An 11119-nucleotide genomic window follows, 5' to 3' on the forward strand; every position below is an offset into this window, starting at 1 on the left:
TTCAAATTGTTTTTGGAAACTGTGGACGTCGTGTCCTCCGGACTAAAGAGGAAAAGAACCATCCAGATTGTTCTAGGCGCAAAGTGTAAAAGCCAGCATGTGTGATGGTATGGGGGTGTATTAGTGCCCAAGACATGGGTAACTTACACATCTGTGAAGGCACCATTAATGCTGAAAGGTACATACAGCTTTTGGAGCAGCATATGTTGCCATCCAAGCAACATTGCCATGGACGCCCCTGCTTATTTCAGCAAGACAATGCCAAACCACGTGGCTTCGTAGTAAAAGAGTGCGGGTACTAGACTGGCCTGCCTGTAGTCCAGACCTGTCTCCCATTGAAAACGTGTGGCGCATTATGAAGCCTAAAATAGCAGAAGGGAGACTGTTGAACAACTTAAGCTGTACATCAGGCAAGAATGGGAAAGAATTCCACTTCAAAAATGTGTCTCCTCAGTTACCAAATGTTTACTGAGTGTCGTTAAAAGGAAAGGCCATGTAACACAGTGGTAAAAATGCCCATGTGACAACTTTTTTGCAATGTGTTGCTGCCATTAAATTCTAAGTTAATGATTATTTGCACACAAAAAAATGAAGTTTCTCAGTGTGAACATGAAATATCTTGTCTTTGCAGTCTATTCAATTGAATATAAGTTGAAAGGGATTTGCAAATCATTGTATTCTATTTTTATTTACCATTTACACAACGTGACAACTTCACTGCTTTTGGCTTTTGTGCAAAATACATCAAACGTATGCGACTCTCGCTGGGAAACGTTAAAAAAAACACATTTTACAATGTCAGTTGTGAGTCCATGAATACAAAAGTGTGAGCGACTGAACAGGAGTATTTTTCAAAGATCCTCTATTCGATGGACATGCGTCTGTCATGCAGGATCAGGAGAGAACTCACCAGTTTAAAAACCACATTTTTATTGCTTTTGGGCTCCTCCACTATCTTCTGTAGATTGGCAGCAACTGACCAAGAAGGAGAGTAAAAAAGAAGAGGGATTATAGGAGAACTTTTATGAGTGTGTGCAGATGTTTATCACTGACCTATGACCAGGTCCCTTCCGTCCACCAGACCTGCTGACACCAGCTCCTGAGACACCCCGTCTGCCGTGTCTACACACACACACACACACACACACACACACACACACACACACACACACACACACACACACACACACACACACCTCAGTATTTTAGTAATTATTTACAATGTTTGACGTCCACTTTTTAAAGCATTTTGATATTTTTCATTTTCAAAACCAATACAATATATAATTTTTTTTTTTTTAACTTTAGGGCTCCCCTTAAGTTTGGTCCCAGGGACCCAAAAGGGTCTCAGTCACATTACCGCTTTCAATTTTTTTTATTCAATGCTTGAATCTCGAGATCAACTTCAGATCTATCTGTCGATTATACGTTTTTATTATTTTTACGTTTAAATAATTTTTTTTGGCCCTTTAAAGAAAACTTTTTTTTAATGGCAAACACACAAAATATTAAACGTTTTTCCCAAAAAATATTTCCAAGTGGAATATTTGATGTAACGTCCACTGGAGTCCTAAATACGTCAATAATTTATGACAATATTCATCTTAATTCATTATTATTATTTGAGCAATGACAGTTTAAAAAAAAAACACTAAAATGATCCAAAAGGCTCCTACTCATAAAAAAAATAATATATATATATATATATATATATATATATATATATATATATATATATATATATATATATATATATATATATATATATATATATATATATATATATATATATATATATATATATATATATTTTATTTATTTTTTCCCAAAAAGAGAATAAAATATTTTTATATATATAATTTTAAAATATATATATATATTTTTTATAAATAAATATATATATATATATATATATATATATATATATATATATATATATATATATATATATATATATTTTAAAATATATATATATATATATATTTTATAAATAAAATATATATATATATATATATTTTTTTTTTTCCAAAAAGAGAATAAAATAAATTTAAAAACCCATGTAAAAATTTGGATCTGAAGATGATATCGAGATTTAAGCAGTGAAAGTAAAAAAATAAAATAAAATAAAAAAATAAAAATAAAAATATATATATATATATATATAATGGAGAACAAATAAAATATGCAATATTTTCCCCAAAAACATTGCATTGGAATTGGAGTTTTGAATATGTCAATAATTCAAAACAACATTAATTTGAATTCATTATTATTTTTTGAGCAATGATAGTTTAGAAAAAAGAAAACATCCCACTAAAATGATTGAGGATCCAAAAGGCTCCTACTCATAAAAGCGTAAAAAAGTAGTCATACATTATTTTATTTTTTTTACTTTCACTGCTTAAATCTCGATATCATCTTCAGATCCAAATTTTTACATGGGTTTTTAAATTAATTTTATTCTCTTTTTGGAAAAAAATAAATTAAAAAAAAAAAAATATATATATATATATATATATATTAATATATATATATATATATATATATATATATATATATATATATATATATATATATATATATATATATATATATATATATATATATTTTAATATATATATATATATATATATTTTATAAATAATATATATATATATATATATATATATATATATATATATATATATATATATATATATATATATATATATATATATATATATATATATATATATATATATATATATTTATTTTCCAAAAAGAGAATAAAATAAATTAAAAAACCCATGTAAAAATTTGGATCTGAAGATGATATCGAGATTTAAGCAGTGAAAGTAAAAAAATAAAATAAAATAAAAAAATGAAAAATAAAATATATATATATATAAATATATATAATGGAGAACAAATAAAATATGCAATATTTTCCCCAAAAACATTGCATTGGAATTGGAGTTTTGAATATGTCAATAATTCAAAACAACATTAATTTGAATGCATTATTATTTTTTGAGCAATGATAGTTTAGAAAAAAGAAAACATCCCACTAAAATGATTGAGGATCCAGAAGGGTCCCACTCATAATAGCGTTAAAAATAAGCCATACATTATTGTTTTGTTTTTACTTTCAACGCTTAAATCTCTAGATCAAATTCTGATATATCCGTCGATTATACGTTTTTATTATTTTTCACGATTTTTTATCTTTATTTTTGGTCCTTTTTTTTTTTTTTTTTAAAGAAAACCTTTTTCATGGCAAACACATAAACTTTGCAATTTGTTCCCCCAAAATATTTCAAAGTGGTAATTGGAGCCTAGAATATGTAAATAATTCATAACAACATTGATTTTGATTCATTATTATTTTTTGAGCAATGATAGTTAAAAAAAAATCCCACTAAAATGATTGGGGATCCAAAAGGGTCCCACTCATAAAAGCGTTTAAAATAAGCCATACAATATTTATGTGTTTTACTCTCAACGCTTAAATCTCGAGATCAACTTCAGATCTAGCTGTCAGTTATGCGTTTTTATTTATTTTTTTTACATGTTTTTGTTTGTTTATTTTATGCCCTTTTGTCAAATAAATGTTTTTTTAATGGCAAACACCCAAAATATGAAATATTTCCCCTCAAAAAATATTTCAAAGTGGAATATTTGATGTAAAGTAACTGGAGCCCTAAATAAGTCAAACATTCATAACAACATTAATTTAAATTCATCATTATTAGTTAAAAAAAAAAAAACACTAAAATGATCCAAAAGGGTCCCACTCATAAAAGTGTTAAAAATAAGTCATACATTATTATTTTATTTTACTTTCACTGCATAATTCTCTGGATCAACTTCAGATGTATTCGTCGATTATACTTTTTAAAATAATTTTTACATGTTTTTTGGGGGGGGGGTTTTATGCCCTTTTTGTAAAAAAAAAATTACAAAAATAAATAAAATAAAAAACATTTTAGTGGAGATTAAATAAAATATGCAGTATTTTCCCCCCAAAAAATTCTAAGTGAAATATTTGATGTAAAGTAACTGGAGCCCTAAATAAGTCAATCATTCATAACAACATTAATATAAATTCATCATTATTAGTTTAAAAAAAACAAACACTAAAATGATCCAAAAGGGTCCCACTCATAAAAGTGTTAAAAATAAGTCATACATTATTATTTTATTTTACTTTCACTGCTTAATTCTCTAGATCAACTTCAGATACTTTTTAAAATAATTTTTACATGGTTTTTTTTATTTTTTTTATGCCCTTTTTGTAAAAAAATAAATAAAAATAAAAACATTTTAATGAAGATTAAATAAAATATGCAGTATTTTCCCCCAAAAAAATTCTAAGTGAAATATTTGATGTAAAGTAACTGGAGCCCTAAATAAGTCAATCATTCATAACAACATTAATTTAAATTCATTATTATTAGTTTAAAAAAAAAAAAAAACACTAAAATGATCCAAAAGGGTCCCACTCATAAAAGTGTTAAAAATACAGTAAGTCATACATTATTATTTTATTTTACTTTCACTGCTTAATTCTCTAGATCAACTTCAGATTTATTCGTCGATTATACTTTTTAAAATAATTTTTACATGTTTTTTGGGGGTTTTTTTTATGCCCTTTTTGTAAAAAATAAAAAAAATAAAAAAATAAAAATAAAAACATTTTAATGAAGATTAATTAAAATATGCAGTATTTTCCACCAAAAAAATTCTAAGTGAAATATTTGATGTAAAGTAACTGGAGCCCTAAATAAGTCAATCATTCATAACAACATTAATTTAAATTCATTATTATTAGTTTAAAAAAATTAAAAAAAAACACTAAAATGATCCAAAAGGGTCCCACTAATAAAAGTGTTAAAAATAAGTCATACATTATTATTTTATTTTACTTTCACTGCTTAATTCTCTAGATCAACTTCAGATTTATTCGTCGATTAAACTTTTTCAAATAATTTTTACATTGGGTTTTTTATTTATTTTATGCCCTTTTTGTCAAAAAAAACAGAAAAAAAACCCCAAAACATTTTAATGGAGATTAAATAAAATATGCAGTATTTTCCCAAAAAATATTTCTAAGTGAAATATTTGATGTGAAAAAATTGGAGTCTTGAATATGTCAATAATTCAAAACAACATACATTTTATTTCATTATTTTTATTTGAGCAATGATAGTTATAAAATGATTGGGGATCCAAAAGGGTCCCACTCATAAAGGCGTTAAAAATAAGCCATACATTATCTATTTTTTTCACTCTCAATGCTTAAATCTGCAGATCAACTTCAGATCTATCTGTCGATTATACCTTTTTATTATTTTTACATGATTTTTTTTATTTTTGTGTTTTATTTTTTTGGCCCTTTTTTTTTTTTTATTAAGAAAACTTTTTTCATGGCAAACACAAACTATGCAATTTGTTCCCCCAAAATATTTCAAAGTGGTAATTGGAGCCTAGAATATGTCAATAATTCACAAAATTGATTTTGATTTATTATAATTTTTTGATCAATGACAGTCAAAAACAGCCTACATGTCACTTTTGTGTTATTAGAGTCAACATTGCAACTTTTTCTTGTTACATTTCACCTGTTTGCTCTTTTATTCCACTTTTTAATGGGGTTTTTTTTAACAGTATTTTCAGAATGTGCCGTGGGCTATTAAGAAATAAGCAGTGGGCCGCAAATGGCCCTAGGGCCACACTTTGAAGTATTGTAAACATCATTCCTTCCGCTTACCTCTGCCCGGCATGAACTCAAAGCGAATGTCGTTGAGTTCTTTCTTTAAATTTCTGCATGGATGAAAAAAATACAAATAAAAATCCTCCAAGTGAAAAGGAGCAGGCAGTGAAACGCACCTTAACCGTAAAACCAAACTAATGGGAAGCGTCTGGTTGCTGGTGGAGACAGGAAGCTGCAGGAACACACACAACATTTTTACAGGAAGTGAAATGTAAAACATCCTCAATTGGAATTGCTGTTAATTGATTCTAGGCCTGGCAATGGTACATGCCTTTCGCTGTAGTAGGAATTATTCATTATAAATCTAATATATTCTCAATTACAGCATAAAAACTTGTTTACTACATTCTGAATATGATTTTTTTGACCAGAAATAACCTTTAATCCAGTATAGTAATGCTGCTTGAGGCTGAGCCAATCAGAGACCACGATACTAAACAGCACACTCTGATAGGTTGGGTCTCATTTAGTGGCCAATTCTACTGCAGTACTGATATTTTTACTTCTTTCCGACATTTTATGCTTGAAAATAAATGATATCACACACAAGTAAACACACTGCAGGACTGCTTGTATCACGCATGATATCACACACAAGTAAACACACTGCAGGACTGCTTGTATCGCGCATGATATCACACACAAGTAAACACACTGCAGGACTGCTTGTATCGCGCATGATATCACACACAAGTGAACACACTGCAGGACTGCTTGTATCGCGCATGATATCACACACAAGTGAACACACTGCAGGACTGCTTGTATCGCGCATGATATCACACACAAGTAAACACACTGCAGGACTGCTTGTATCGCGCATGATATCACACAAGTAAACACACTGCAGGACTGCTTGTATCGCGCATGATATCACACACAAGTGAACACGCTGCAGGACTGCTTGTATCGCATATGATACCACACACAAGTAAACACGCTGTAGGACTGCTCGTATCGCACATATCACATCACACAAGTAAACATGCTGCAGGACTGCTTGTATCGCACATGATATCACACACACAGGTAAACACGCTGCATGACTGCTTGCATCGCACATGATATCACACACACTGCAGGACTGCTTATATCGCACATGATATCACACAGAAGTAAACACACTGCAGGACTGCTTGTATCGCACATGATATCACACACACACAAGTAAACACGCTGAAAAACCGCTTGTATCGCACATGATATCACACCCAAGTAAACACGCTGCAGGACTGCTTCTATCGTAAATGATATCACACACAAGTAAACACTCTGCAGGACTGCGTGTACTGCACATGATATCACACACAAGTAAACACGCTGCAGGACTGCTTGTATCGCACGAGCTATCACACACAAACACGCTGCTGGACTGCTTGTATCGCACACGATATCACACACACATGTAAACACGCCGTAGGACTGCTTGTATCACACACAAGTAAACATGCTGCAGGACTGCTTGTATCGCACATGATATCACACACAACTGGTTTAAAGGTAACTTAGATATTGGGTTTCACTATGTAAAGCGCTTTGAGTCACTAGAGAAAAGCGCTATATAAATATAATTCACTTCACTTAACAAGTAAACCCTCTGCAGGACTGCTTGTACCGCACATGATATTACACCCAAGTAAACACGCTGCAGGACTGCTTGTATCATAAATGATATCACACACAAGTAAACACGCTGCAGGACTGCTTGTATCGCACAAGCTATCACACACAAACACGCTGCAGGACTGCTTGTATCGCACATGATATTACACATAAGTAAACACGCTGCAGGACTGCTTGTATCGCACACGATATCACACACACATGTAAACGCCGTAGGACTGCTTGTATCACACACAAGTAAACATGCTGCAGGACTGCTTGTATCGCACATGATACCACACACAACTGGTTTAAATGTAACTTAGATATTGGGTTTCACTATGTAAAGCGCTTTGAGTCACTAGAGAAAAGCGCTATATAAATATAATTCACTTCACAAGTAAACCCTCAGCAGGACTGCTTGTACCGCACATGATATTACACCCAAGTAAACACGCTGCAGGACTGCTTGTATCGCACACGATATCACACACACAAGTAAACACGCTGCAGGACTGCTTGCATCGCACATGATATCACACACACAAGTAAACACGCTGCATGACTGATTGTATCACACATGATATCACACACACTGCAGGACTGCTTATATTGCACATGATATCACACAGAAGTAAACACACTGCAGGACTGCTTGTATCGCACATGATATCACACACACAAGTAAACACGGTGCATGACTGCTTGTATCACACATGATATCACACACACTGCAGGACTGCTTATATCGCACATGATATCACACAGAAGTAAACACACTGCAGGACTGCTTGTATCGCACATGATATCACACACACAAGTAAACATGCTGAAAAACCGCTTGTATCGCACATGATATCACACCCAAGTAAACACGCTGCAGGACTGCTTCTATCGTAAATGATATCACACACAAGTAAACACTCTGCAGGACTGCGTGTACTGCACATGATATCACACACAAGTAAACACGCTGCAGGACTGCTTGTATCGCACGAGCTATCACACACAAACACGCTGCTGGACTGCTTGTATCGCACACGATATCACACACACATGTAAACACGCCGTAGGACTGCTTGTATCACACACAAGTAAACATGCTGCAGGACTGCTTGTATCGCACATGATATCACACACAACTGGTTTAAAGGTAACTTAGATATTGGGTTTCACTATGTAAAGCGCTTTGAGTCACTAGAGAAAAGCGCTATATAAATATAATTCACTTCACTTAACAAGTAAACCCTCTGCAGGACTGCTTGTACCGCACATGATATTACACCCAAGTAAACACGCTGCAGGACTGCTTGTATCATAAATGATATCACACACAAGTAAACACGCTGCAGGACTGCTTGTATCGCACAAGCTATCACACACAAACACGCTGCAGGACTGCTTGTATCGCACATGATATTACACATAAGTAAACACGCTGCAGGACTGCTTGTATCGCACACGATATCACACACACATGTAAACACGCCGTAGGACTGCTTGTATCACACACAAGTAAACATGCTGCAGGACTGCTTGTATCGCACATGATACCACACACAACTGGTTTAAATGTAACTTAGATATTGGGTTTCACTATGTAAAGCGCTTTGAGTCACTAGAGAAAAGCGCTATATAAATATAATTCACTTCACAAGTAAACCCTCAGCAGGACTGCTTGTACCGCACATGATATTACACCCAAGTAAACACGCTGCAGGACTGCTTGTATCGCACACGATATCACACACACAAGTAAACACGCTGCAGGACTGCTTGTGTCGCACACGATATCACACACACATGTAAACACGCCGTAGGACTGCTTGTATCACACACAAGTAAACATGCTGCAGGACTGCTTGTATCGCACATGATACCACACACAACTGGTTTAAATGTAACTTAGATATTGGGTTTCACTATGTAAAGCGCTTTGAGTCACTAGAGAAAAGCGCTATATAAATATAATTCACTTCACAAGTAAACCCTCAGCAGGACTGCTTGTACCGCACATGATATTACACCCAAGTAAACACGCTGCAGGACTGCTTGTATCGCACACGATATCACACACACATGTAAACACGCCGTAGGACTGCTTGTATAACACACAGGTAAACATGCTGCAGGACTGCTTATATCGCATGTGATATCACACACAAATAAACACGCTGCAGGACTGCTTGTATCGCACATGATATCGCACACAAGTAAAAACGCTGCAGGACTGCTTGTATCGCACATGATATCACACACAAGTAAACACGCTGCAGGACTGCTTGTATCGCGCCAGCATGTGAGAAAGAACCAAGACAAAATGAGAGAGTGACACCTGTGTAGGAGCGACAGTCGTGGTCGTGGGTCCGTCTGTCGTGTGCGACGGCGTGTGTGGCGAGCACTGATGGCCGACGGGCGCGGGCTGCAGCGGGAAGGTGCTTCCTGCAGTCTGAGGTAGTTCTGCTCGGCCGACAGCGGGAGCGGGAGGAAGCGGGACGCTTAAAGTGTCCGTGGTCTGGAAAAACTGAAGAAGAAAGGGCGATCAAGAAGCCAGCACGTGTCCCACAATGACTATGAAGAAATACTGACGTACCTCTGAGTTCTGTGAGGCCTCCTTCACCCTCGGAGACTGAAAGACAAACATGTGTAAGAATGTGCGCTCAGTACTGTGGGGATTTACAGGAAGTAATGGGCACACAGGAAGTCATGGGCACACAGGAAGTCATGGGCACACAGGAAGTAATGGACACACAGGAAGTAATGTACACACAGGAAGTAATGTACACACAGGAAGTAATGGGCACACAGGAAGTAATGGGCACACAGGAACTCATGGACACAGGAAGTAATGGGCACACAGGAAGTCATGTACACACAGGAAGTAATGGATACACAGGAAGTAATGGGCACACAGGAAGTCATGTACACACAGGAAGTAAAGGACACACAGGAAGTAATGTACACACAGGAAGTAATATGCACACAGGAAGTAATGTACACACAGGAAGTAATGTACACACAGGAAGTAATGGACACACAGTAAGTAATGGGCACACACGAAGTAATGTACACACAGGAAGTAATGGACACACAGGAAGTCATGGGCACACAGGAAGTCATGGGCACACAGGAAGTAATGTACACACAGGAAGTCATGGACACACAGGAAGTCATGGGCACACAGGAAGTAATGTACACACAAGAAGTAATGGACACACAAGGAGTAAGAAGATGCAAGAAGTAATGGACACGCAGGAAGTAAGAAGATACAGGACATAATGGACACAGGAAGTAATGGACACACAGGAAGTAAGAAGATGCAGGAAGTAATGGACACACAGGAAGTAAGAAGATACAAGAAGTAATGGACACACAGGAAGTAAGAATATGCAGGAAGTAATGGGCACACAGGAAGTAATGGACACACAGGAAGTAAGAAGATGCAGGAAGTAATGGACACACAGGAAGTAAGAAGATACGGGACATAATGGACACAAGAAGTAATGGGCACACAGGAAGTAATGGACACACAGGAAGTAAGAAGATGCAGGAAGTAATGGACACACTGGAAGTAATGGACACAAAGGAAGTAAGAAGATGCAGGAAGTAATGGACACACAGGAAGTAAGAAGATACAGAAAGTAATGGACACACAGGAAGTAAGAAGATACAGGAAGTAATGGACACACAGGAAGTAAGAAGATACAGGAAGTAATGGACACACAGGAAGTAAGAAGATACAGGAAGTAATGGGCACACAGGAAG

Source organism: Entelurus aequoreus, linkage group LG15 (assembly GCF_033978785.1).
Source record: "Entelurus aequoreus isolate RoL-2023_Sb linkage group LG15, RoL_Eaeq_v1.1, whole genome shotgun sequence".
Taxonomy (NCBI): domain Eukaryota; kingdom Metazoa; phylum Chordata; class Actinopteri; order Syngnathiformes; family Syngnathidae; genus Entelurus; species Entelurus aequoreus.